The following is an 11,932-nucleotide window of genomic DNA, read 5'->3' as shown; positions in this document are numbered from 1 at the left end:
GGATCAGGGAGCTGGTGCGGGATTGGGCAGTGTTTTGTTCTGCTGTGCATGGGGTCGCTATGAGTTGGAGATGACTCGACGGCCCCTAACAACAACAACATCACCAGGGCTTTCTTCTCAAGCTCCTCTGGTTGCATCCAAACCACCAATCTTTCAGTTAATAGCCAAGTATTTTACTGTTTGTACCACTCGGGAACAAAAAAAAAAAAAAAAAAAAAAACTTACTGCCATCAAGTTGATTCCGACTCATAACAATCCCCCAGAGAGGTTCCAAAGTTAAAAATCATTAGGGAAGCAGGCTACCTCATCTCTCTTCCGTGGACTTGCGGGTGAGTTCTAACCAACGACCTGCCAGTGAGTAGCTGAATGCCTTAGCACACTACCACCAGGGAAGCAGATAAAATATTTGAAAACACCCAAGTCTTGGTGAAAAGGTTATATAGCTTTTTGAAGTTATGGCTTAAAGCAGCACTCAAAGCAGGCTGAAATAGCTCAGTTGGGAGAGTGTTAGACTGAAGATCTAAAGGTCCCTGGTTCAACCCCAGGTTTTGGCAGTTTGTGTTAACTTTGGCAATTTATTTTCTTAAGGTAATAGTTGGGAGCTCTGATGTTCTTGTGCCTAAGGCATTTAAATGATCGTTGCATTCCAAGACATTGGACTGTGATGTTGAAAAATTTTTTAAGAAGACATGTATTTCTAGATCTTTTACTGATACTTTTCACTGAATTACATATGTATTTCTATATATCTCACTACACTTTTTACTGATTTTAGCAACCACGTTGCATACATATATATTTTTATCATCTTCTCCTTTATTTACATATTCCTGCAGTCCTCCATGAAGTGTTAACTGATGTTGTGTATCTTTTATTTAAAGATCAAACAAAATCAAAACTGAAATTTAAGTATGGAGCCCTGATAGTACAATGGTTAACCACTAGGCTGCTAAACTGAAAGTTAAAGATTCAACCCATCCAGCCTCCTTGTGGCACAAGGAGCTAAAGATCTGCTTCCATAAAGATGAAAGCCCTATGGAGCAGTTCTACTCTGGAAACTGTGGTATAAAAAATTCCAATATGCTACATGGTGTTGCACACTTACAAAGAGCTGTGATGGAGTAGTGGGTGAGGCATTGGGCTGCTAAGCAGGAGGTTGGCAGTTCAAGCTTTCAAGCCACTTGGCAGAAGGAAGACAAGGTGATCTACTTCTGAAAAGATTTACAGCCTTGGTGTTATGTACATGGGGAGGAGAAGTCATACTTTTTAATCACAAGAAATCTTTAAAAGTCCTGTAGATTGCAAATACTATATGAATGTATATAATAAGTAGGTGTTTAAGTTGATTACCCATTATTTACTAATGTGTAGTGAATAATTTCACATTTTTTCATCACATCACAGATTCTGATTCTAGGTGCGGCTTACATCTGTCTCTCTCCCAACCCCACAGCACATTCCTACAGAACAAAGCCTCTTTTAAAATTTACAATCTCTGACTGGAATGGAGTACCCAGTAAGCAAGGTAAGCACTGTATTACTAATATGCAGTGAACAATGGATTTGTTTTAATTGTCATCAGCTTCAACTTGAACCTGCATATGAGCAATTGACGGTCTGTTCCAAAGTCAGCTCCCGACCTTGTTTTGGCTGAAGACATTGAGCTTCTTCATCACCTCTTTCCACAGATGTAGTCAATCTGATTCCAGTGTATTCCATCTTTGTGATGATGAATGCCACACCACTCCTCTTCAGTTTGTCATTCCTGGCATAGTAGATCATATGGTTGTCTGATTCAAAATGACCAAAGCCAGTCCATTTCAGCTCATTAATGCCTAGGTAAGGGGAGGGTGACAGCCCCCACACAATGGCAGGAAGGAGGGAAGCCAGGGCCAACAGCAGCACAATCCAGCTAAGGGGAGGGCTGAAAGGTTTCGAACAGCTAAGGGAGATGAACTTGTCTGTCAGTTTATTGTACTGTAACGGCTTGTGTGTTGCTGTGAGGTGGGAGGCTGTGCCACTGGTGTTTCAAACACCAGCAGGATTGCACATGATGCACAGGTTTCAACGTAGATTACAGACTGAGACAGACTTGGAAGTAGGAAGAGGCCATTTACTTCTCAAAGAATTGACCAGGGAAAACCTTATGAATAGCAGAGAAACACTGTCTGATATATTACCGGACAACTTTATGAATAGCCCGGAAACACTGTCTGATACAGTGCCAGAAGATGAGCCTCGGTTGGAAAGCACTCAAAATATGACTGGGAAACAGCTGCCTTATCAGAGTAGAACCAACTTTAATGATATGGATAAAGTAAAGCTTTTGGGACCTCCATTTGCTGACATGGCATGACTCAAACTGAGGAGAAACAGCTGAAACATCCATTAATAATTGGAACATGGAATGTATGAAATATGAATCAAGGAAAATTGGAAATTGTCAAAAAAGAAATGGAATGCATAAAGAATGGGATCCTAAGCATTAGTGAGCTGAAATGGACCAGTTTGGGCCATTCTGAATCAGGCAACCATATGATCTACTATGCTGGGAATGGCAAATTGAAGAGGAATGGCATGGCATTCATCATCACAAAGGATGTTTTAAGATCTGTCCTAAACAATCACTGGTAGTTGGAAAATTTGGCTTTGGTGACAGAAATAATTTTGGAGATCACATGATAGAATTTTGTAATACCAACAACTTATTCATTGCAAATACCTTTTTTTCAATACAAATGGTGGCTATCAGGTGGACTTTGCCAGATGAACTACATAGGAATCAGACTGACTACATCTGTGGCAAGAGGCGATGAAGAAGCTCAATATCCTCAGCCAAAACATGGCCAGAAGCTGATTGTGGAACAGACCATCAACTGCCCATATGCCAGTTCAACTTGAAGTTGAAGACAATTAAAACAAATCCACAAGAGCCAAAATATGACCTTGAATATATCCCTCTTGAATTTAGAGATCATTTAAAGAATAGATTTGATGGATTGAACACCAATGACAGAAAACCAGAGGAATTGTGGGATGACATCAAGAACATTATCCATGAAGAAAGTAAAAGGTCATTAAAAAGACAGGAAAGGAAGAAAAGACCAAAATGGATGTAAGAAGAGACTCTGAAACTTGCCCTTAAATGGAGAGTAGCTAAAGCAAATGGAAGAATCGACAGGATAAAAGAGGTGAACTTCAGTTTCAAAGAGCAGCTCAAAAAGGCAAAGTCAATTATTATAATGAAGTATGTAAGGACCTGGAGTGAGAAAACGAAAAGAGAAGAACATGCTCAGCATTTCTTAAGCTGAAAGAACTGAAAAATATAATTAAGCCTCAAGTTGCCATATTGAAAAATTCTATGGGTAAAATATTGAAAGATGCAGGAAATATTTTTTAAAAAAAAGGATCAAAAGAATACACCAAGTCACTGTATTAAAAAGAATTGGTTGAAGTTCATCTATTTCAGGAAGTGGTGTATGATCAAGAACCAATGGTATTGAAGGAAGACGTTGAAGCTGCACTGAAGGAAGTGGTGAAAAACAAGGCTCCAGTAATAGACAGAATATCCAACAAATGGAGTGAGTGCCACACTAGAGGCACTCACTCAGCTATGTCAGATATGTAAGACAGCTACCTGGCCAATTGACTGGAAGAGATCCATATTTGTACCCATTCCAAAGAAAGGTGATCCCACAGAATGTGGAAATTATTGAACAATATCATTAATATTGCATGCAAGTAAAATCTTAACTGAAGATAATTCAAAAATGGTTGCAGCAGTATATTGACAGAGTATTTCCAGAAATGCAAGCTGAATTCAGAAAAGGATGTGAAGTGAGGGATATCATTGCTGATATCAGATGGATCTTGGCTGAAAGCAAAGAATACCAGAAAGATGTTTACTTATGTTTTATTGCTTATGCAAAAGCATTCGATTATGTGTATTATAAAAAATTATGTATAACATTGAAAAGAATGAGAATTAATGAACACTTAATTGCACTCATGAAGAACCTGTATATAGACCAGGAGGCTGTCATTTGACCAAAACAAGATTCTGCATGGTTTAAAACCAAGAAGGGAGTGTGTCAGGGTTGTATTCTTTTCCCATACTTATTCAATCCATATGCTGAGCAAATAATCTGAGAGGCTGGATTATATGAAGAAGAACATGGCATCAGTATTGGAGGAAGAAGCATTAACAACCTGAGATATGCAGACAATACAACTTTGCTTGCTGAAAGTGAGGAAGACTTGAAGCACTTACTGATGAAGATTAAAGAATACAGTCTGGAGTATGGATTACATCTCAATATAAATAAAACAAAAATCCTCACAACTGGACCTAGAAGCAGCATCATGATAAATGGAGAAATGATTGAAGTTGTCAAAGACTTCATATTACTTGGTTGTATAATCGATGCCAATGGATGCAGCAGTCAGTACATCAGATGGCATATAGCACTGGGCAAATCGGCTGAAAAGGACCTCTTTCAAGTGCTGAAGAGCAAAGATGTCTCCTTGAGGACTAAGGTGTGCCTGACACAAGCCATGGTATTTTCAATTGCCTTATATGCATGTGAGAACTGGACAATGAATAAGGAAGACAGAAAAACAGTGGATGCTTTCGAGTTGTGGCACTGGCGAAAAATGCTGAAAGTACCATGGACTGCTAAAAGAACTAACAAATCTGTCCTGGAAGAAGTGCAGCCAGAATGCTCCTTGGAAGCGAGAATGGCCAGACTTTATCTCACCTACTTTGGTCATATTGTCAGAAGAGACCATTCCCTGGAGAAGGATGTCATGCTTGGTAAGGTGGAGGGTCAACGAAAAAGGGGAAGCCCCTCAATGAGATGGATTGACACAGTGGCTGCGGCAATGGGCTCAAGTATAGCAAGGATTGTGGAGCTGATGCAAGACTGGACAGTGTTTCATTCTGCTGTGCATAGGGTCACTCTGAGCTGGAGACCACTCAACGGCACCTAACAACAACAGCAAAAATGTCTAGGATGTCAATCATTTTGCATTCCATTTCATTTTTGACAACTACCAATTTTCCTAGATTCATACTCCATACACTCTATGTTCTAATTTCTAATGGGTGCTTGCGGCTCCTTCTTCCCATTTTGAGTCATGCCACATCAACAAATGAAGGGCCCAAAAGCTTTATTCCATCAATGTCATAAAGGTCAACCCTACTTTGAGGAGGCAGTTCTTCCCCAGTCATATTTTGAGTTCCTTCTGACCTAAGAGGTTCATCTTCTGGTACTACATAGTTTCAGGGCTATTTGTAAAGTTTTCCAGTAATATATCACACAATGTTTCATTGTTGTTCATAAGGTTTTCACTGACCAATACTTTGGGAAGTGGATGGCTTCTTCCTTCTTCTGAGTCTGTCTTAGTCTGGAAACTCCACTCATACCTGTCCACCATGTGTGACCCTGCTGGTATTTGAAACACCACTAGCATAGCCTCGTCTCATAGCAACATGCAAGCCACCACAGTATGACAAACTGACAGATGAATGGTGGTTGTTAGGTATAGCAGGTAATTTTTTTTTTTTTTTTTTTTTTTTTGTCATTTTGACTTTCTTTTCTTTTCAAGGAAACGTTTTAGTTTCAGATGTCTGTTTTCCACTGAAAATGCCTGGACACCATCAGGAAAAATTAATCTACAGTGTTCTAACATTGGAACTGCATCAAGTTTGAAAAAGATAATTGATACAAAGTAAGAAACAAAACCAGGATAGGGACCTTGACTATACAGAAACTGGGAACCAGGCCCTGTGTCCAATAGGTCACTCAGCCCAACTTAACTCAGATGCTTGCATTTTATGTCTTTAAGAAATATTTGATAGGGCACAAACAATATCATTCAGTGTTTTATTACCTAATTGAGCAAGCATTGCTTTACACTCTTTTAAGGTAGAAGACATAAGACAATAACCAAAATATAATTAGTCTCCAATAAATACCTGAAAAATGAAGCCAATGACTATAATGAAAGCAGGGATGTTGTAAAGATTGAAACGGAACAAGGATGTGACCACATTTTTCCAAGTCCACGCATGATATGAAATTTCCATGTTGGTAGGTCAGTCTTTGTACTCTGTGCCCCTGGGGTTCTCCCAGAACAACACCTAATCAAATATCATCTTCTCTAGGTTGTGCAGTCTAATAGAAACATAATACACACCATAAACAAGGGACACATATGCAATTTTTAATTTTCCAGTAGCCACCTGAAATAAGTAATAATAAGCATATGAATTCAATCTTAAGAATATACTTTATAAGCTTGATATATCCAAAACATTATGAAGCAATCTATCTAAAACTGATTTAAACAAGTGATCAGTTGACAAAAGATGATTTCTGATTTCTTTCTGATAAAAAGTTTAGAAGTCATGCCTCCCATTCTCACAACAAGAAAAAAAAAACAAAAAAAACACTGCAGAATAAAAAGGAGCAGCTCTTCAGACATACATGAGAGAATTGAGATCACAGGGCAAAGTACCACCCTGAAAACTTGAAAGACAAACAGGCTGATAAAGAGAATCACTGCTTCCTGGGAGCAGAAGCTGTCACTGCAGCTGGATCCAGCATTGCTTCAAAATAATTATAGCTAGAGAATGTGTGTGGACTGGCTCAACAGGGAAAAACTCCTGGAGCACTGGGTTTAGGAGCTTCATGACACTTCTGTGAGTTTTACAGTGAGGTGAAGCACCAGATTCTCATTGTGACCTTCAGAGAAAAGTCACATAGGCCCAGTGCAAAAAGTAACCACTTTGAAATAGTGCTCCGTTCTCAACAATGGCCTGCCCTCAAGGAAACTACTTTATCTCAGCTTAACAAACTTTGATTTTATCAGACCCCCAACTCTTGCAGAAGGAGTTTGGATGTGCAGTAGCTAAGGCATTTGCCTACTAACCAGAAGGTTGTTCAAACCCACTAGCCACTCCATGGACAGAAGACTGGGCAATCTACTTCTTTAAAGATTTACCTATGAGTCAAAATCAACTTGACGGCAGTGGATTTGTTTGTTTGGTTAACTCTTGTAGAGGAAGGGGTATACCCAATTCCAGCAAGGTGCAATGGTGGTGTTGTGGTTAAAGCATTGGGCTGCTAACCAAAAGGTTGGCATCAGAAGCTTTGCATGAGAAAGATGACATACTCTGTGTCCGTAAGGATTTATAGCTTTGAAAACATTATGGAGAATTTCTACTCTGCCCTATAGGATCTCTAAGAGTGGGAATCGACTGGATGGCAGGGGTTTGGTTTGGTAATGACCTTTTTATTTGAAATAAATAAATGCTTCTCCCCCTTTTTTTCTTTTTCTTTAAGTTCTATTTATCTTCTGTCACCTTTCTCTCCTCTCTGTTCTCTGTTGTTTCATTCATGCATTATGAATTTCTCTTCTGGACTACTGGGAGGGGCCTTGCGTTAAATGGTTGGGTTAAGAGTAGAAGAGAAAGACCCTTATAAAGAAACACTGAGTGTGGCACTCTTGGAATTTCTTCTGACTGAGGCTCTCTTCCATCAAATCTTGTCTTTAACATTCTGATTGAGCAAACAGCAAACATGGGGAAGAGTTTTAGGCAAGGAAAAGATGGATTTCAGTAGTGTTATGCACCAGGTTAAGGCATATCCAGAGGAAATCAAAATCAAAGAACCAAAAATGGGGACTTGATTCTTTGCCATCCATAATAGGAGACAGAGACTTTTAACAGCTCCAGTTTTAATACCACAGTGGAAATGTCCTGTGACTATTTATCTGACACATTTCCAATCCTGTGCCTTTACTGCCAAGCCCTGTACTCCAAAGAGTCAGTATACCCACCGGTCCCTGAGTGCCTCCTGCTCAAAGCAGCTGCTGATGCCGTTTAACACAGAACGATACTACCGCAATCTTGCAGGATCAAGTGTCTCAGAAAGTAACACTTATTTCTACATAAAGGTTAGAAAGTAGTTCTCCAGGTGGGGTGTGTAGCTCAGCAGTAGACCGCATGCTTAGCCTGTATGAGGTTCTTGAGTTCAGTTCTCGGCACAGCCACACGTTTTCTCCAACACTATTTAAACCCAATCTTGAAGGAATACAGATTTAGTTCTGTTAATATTTCCCGCACTATTCCTGGACATATAGAAAGGAAAAACATAACCCAGTGGATTGCTTTGAATGCTCTTCCATTCCTATGCTGTGAACCTTTACATCTCCTAAGGTGACTGTGACAGGAGAAAGAAGACGGTACAAAAGGGGGAAAAAGAAAAACTGGATCCCATCAGAATCACTGAATCATCAGAAACAAAAGTGTGCACATCGACATGTGGTTCACTTGGCTCTGAGTTAGTACTATTATTTAAGAGACAGAAAACAGGAGCAGGCCAAATTTCCTTTCTTGTCTTTTCTTCTCAGGGCCAAAGGAGGAGGAAAAGCAGAGGAGCCCATCATATGCCCACCTATTTCTCTACAGGTGTTTGGTCTCATAATGAGAGATGGATGGCTGTAGAGTTTTAGGTGGGCAAGTGGCTTGGACACTGGGCAAAGGAACAAAGACTGTCAGGGAATTGGAATCCTCCAGAGTCCAGAGAGAGAAAACCCTCCCCTAGTGCCCATGCTCTGAATTCGGACTTAGTGTCTAAAGGCACTTGACTGCTAACCAGTAGGCTGGCGGGTTCACCCACCAGCCACTCCTCAGAAGGAAGATGAGGCAATCTACTTCCGTAGTGATACTGCCTCGGAAACCCAAGGAGGGGTCACTATGAGTCGGGGCCAACTCGACGGCACATAACAACAACAAACTATGAGGAAATACATTTGTTTGTGGTATTTCTGTTATAGCAGGACTAGATAAGTAAGATCACACACAAGGTTTTTGATTCAAAATCCAAGCTTAAAAGACTGTAAGTTTTGAAACAGAGACAGCAGTCATTATCTCTACCCTCACACAAAGATTTGGAACTTGGCACCTAACCACCCCTCCACACCCCACCTAGTAATCTGGCCAATGCTGCAATCTAAAGTCAAGTTGTTCAACTTATAATGTGAGGAATTGCAATTTAAAATCTTGGTGTTAAGCTGGCTTGTGCTGTGAAAGAGACTGCTTTGTGGCTAACACACAGCTCTCCTCCCTCAATGGAGGAAATCCTGCTCCCCCACCCCCACTTTCTTTTTTCTGTTCCCATGTGCTCCTTCTTTCCATGACTAAACCAGTTTTATATCTGTTGGACTCTTGGAAGCGGCTTCTATCGTATGGTAATTTTGGTTTTCTCCATTCTTCACTCTTCCAAGAGCCAGTTGTAAGCAGTGTAGAAATCCACAGCAAAAGTATGGGTGAGCTTCTCCAGAAAAAAAAAAAAAAAAAATTAATTTTCGGTTAAGATTATGTGAAATAAAGCACAGAACACTACTGCTTTATAAGAACTTGAACTTTCAAGTTAAGAGCTAAATGCTTTACCAAGTAAAATATCTAGGTTTCTGATGATGAAGTTTCTGAAAACCATATCAAGTTTAAAATATTCAGTTACCTATTCCTAGTTTTCTGAGAGTTTTTTATTTATATCATGAGTGGGTGTTAAATTTTGTCAAATGCTTTTTCTCTTGTATTGATGTGATCATGTGATTTTTAGTTTTGCCTGTTAATATATTGGATTATGTTGATTGATTTGAATATACTGAACCAACCTTTCATCCTTGGAATAAGTTATACTCGGTCATGGTGTATAACTCTTTTTATGTATTACTAAACTCTATTTGCTAATATTTCATTAACAATTTTTGGTACTAGATTTTTTTATATCAGAGCAATACTTAAAACAAACAAACAACAACAAAAACACTGCCTTCAAGTCCATCACAACTCATAGTGGCCCTATAAGATCAGTTATAGAACTGCTCCATAGCGTTTCCAAGGACTTTACACAAGCTGACTGCCTCATCTGTCTCCTAGGAGGGAGTGGAGTGTTTGAACATCTGACCTTTTGGTTAGCAGCTGAATGACTTAACCACTGCACCATTTGGGCTCCTCATTGTAATATTAACTTCATAAAATGAATCGGGATGTATTTCCTCCTTTTCTATTTTCTGGAAGATTGTGTAGAGTTCTTGTTAATTCTTTAAACAATTGCTGGAATTTTTTAAGTAATCTTTCTGAACCTGGAGTGGTTTTTTTTTGTTGTTGTTGTTTTGTTTTGTTTTTTTAGGGGATTGAGTTTTAAAATTACTAAGTCATTTTATTTAACATAATCATGATATTCAGAATAAACTCGCTGCCATTGAGCCAGTTCCGACTCATAGCAAGGCCCTTTGGGTTTCCAAGCTGGTAAATCTTTACAGAAGTAGATCGCCCAGTCTTCCTTCCTTGGAGTGGTTGGTGGGTTTGAACCTCCAACCTTCTGGTTAGCAGACAAATGCCGTAGGCACTACTCAGAATAGATATTTCATATTGGGGAGTTAGTGGTACTATGTTTTGAGGAATTGTTCCATTTCATCTAAGTTATCAAATTTATGTGTGTAGCACTGTTCATATTATTCCTTATTATTCTTTTGTTGTCTGCAAACCCTATGATGATATGTCCTGTTTCATTCCTGTTATTGATTCTTTGTCTTTTCTTCCTTTTTTTTTTTTTCTTTTTTCTGGTCAGTCTTGCTAGAGATTTGTCAATTTTAAATAAAGTAGCAAAACTTTCAGGGGTTGGGTGAGTGGAATGTGGCCACTTAATAGTCAAGCAGTAGAATTCTGCTCCCACCAATGATATTGTAAGATTGGTTTGACACCTAGAATCCAAGAGATTATACAAATCTGAGGAAATACTATTAATTATTTTCATAATTTGTTATTTTATAATGATATTAATCTTAATCAAGCCTGATTTCTGTGTTTATATCTGGCTAGCTGTCAAATGCCTTAGACACTATGCCCCCAGATCTCCTTTCACTATTATTAGCTAAAATAAAATAAACAAACAAAAAATAATAATAATTAGCTGTTTAGTTGACTCTTAGGAAAGGTGACCTATGTGTGTCAGAGTACAATTATGCTTCATAGAGTTTTCAAAAAGAGGAGAAAAAGGACAGAGAGAAAGAGGACAAGGAAAAGTACGCTCCAACTGATTAGGATTTGGATGAGTGGGTTGGCAGGTAAGTGTAATCCTCACTCTCTGTGGTGCTTCCTCCAGGTCTGCGGGAAGAGAGAAACAGCCTTCTCCCAGAAGAGGATGCAACTCATTTTGCCCAAGACTATGTTGCCTTGGCGAGCGACTTGCTGCTTGTTTCTGTGGGGATTGAACAGGCTGAGCACTCTGGAGGACACCAGTAAGATTGCGTTTTTGTCTGCAGTTCAGACAACATTGGTATTGGTGGCTCCTGTGGCAACTGCAGGGATCTAATGATTTCTGTGTGTGGAAGAGGTGTGAGCAGTATAGAAAGAAGTGGGAAGGGCCAGCAGCTTTGAAATTGAGCACCACAAGGAATGCGGGAAATTATTAGGATTTACCCACCAGCCACTCCTCAGAAGGAAGACTGGGCAATCTACTTCTGTAGTGATACCGCCTGGAAAACCCAAGGAGGGGTCACTATGAGTCGGATCTGACTCCATGGGAGTGAGTTTGGTTTTTTGGTTTACTTGAAATGGAAAGAATAAATAATAATTTTTTTAAAAGTTCCTGCTTATTTGTTCCACGAATTTCTAACTCTTATATGAAACACGACTTTTTCCTAAAGAAATTCTATCTAACTCCTTTACTCTTCACATCCTCCTCTTAACCCAAAAGGAGTCTGAAGGTGGAGCGGGACTGTAACCACAGAAAATCAGAGGTTCCTTATAATCGGTAATAACTGCTACTCAGCCACCTTCTCCTCAGTCCTAGTATAGGCGCTGAGGCAACAAAGGTGAGTCCCTCCCAAGTCAAGTAGGTAACTTCAAAATTGGCCT

At 39.4% G+C, this 11,932-nt stretch overlaps 1 non-coding gene across 1 annotated transcript; it reads left to right on the top strand.

Moving 5' to 3' along the window:
• Positions 1–481: 481 nt before the first annotated feature.
• TRNAF-GAA lies at positions 482–554 on the top strand. The gene has a single exon. It is a non-coding gene; the product is annotated as a tRNA-Phe (tRNA).
• The last annotated feature ends 11,378 nt before the right edge of the window (positions 555–11,932 follow it).

This window comes from Orycteropus afer, unplaced genomic scaffold, assembly GCF_000298275.1.
Source record: "Orycteropus afer afer isolate SDZICR_OR568_19922 unplaced genomic scaffold, OryAfe1.0 scaffold01358, whole genome shotgun sequence".
NCBI classification, from domain to species: domain Eukaryota; kingdom Metazoa; phylum Chordata; class Mammalia; order Tubulidentata; family Orycteropodidae; genus Orycteropus; species Orycteropus afer.
This window is presented reverse-complemented; position numbering and strand designations above follow the sequence as displayed.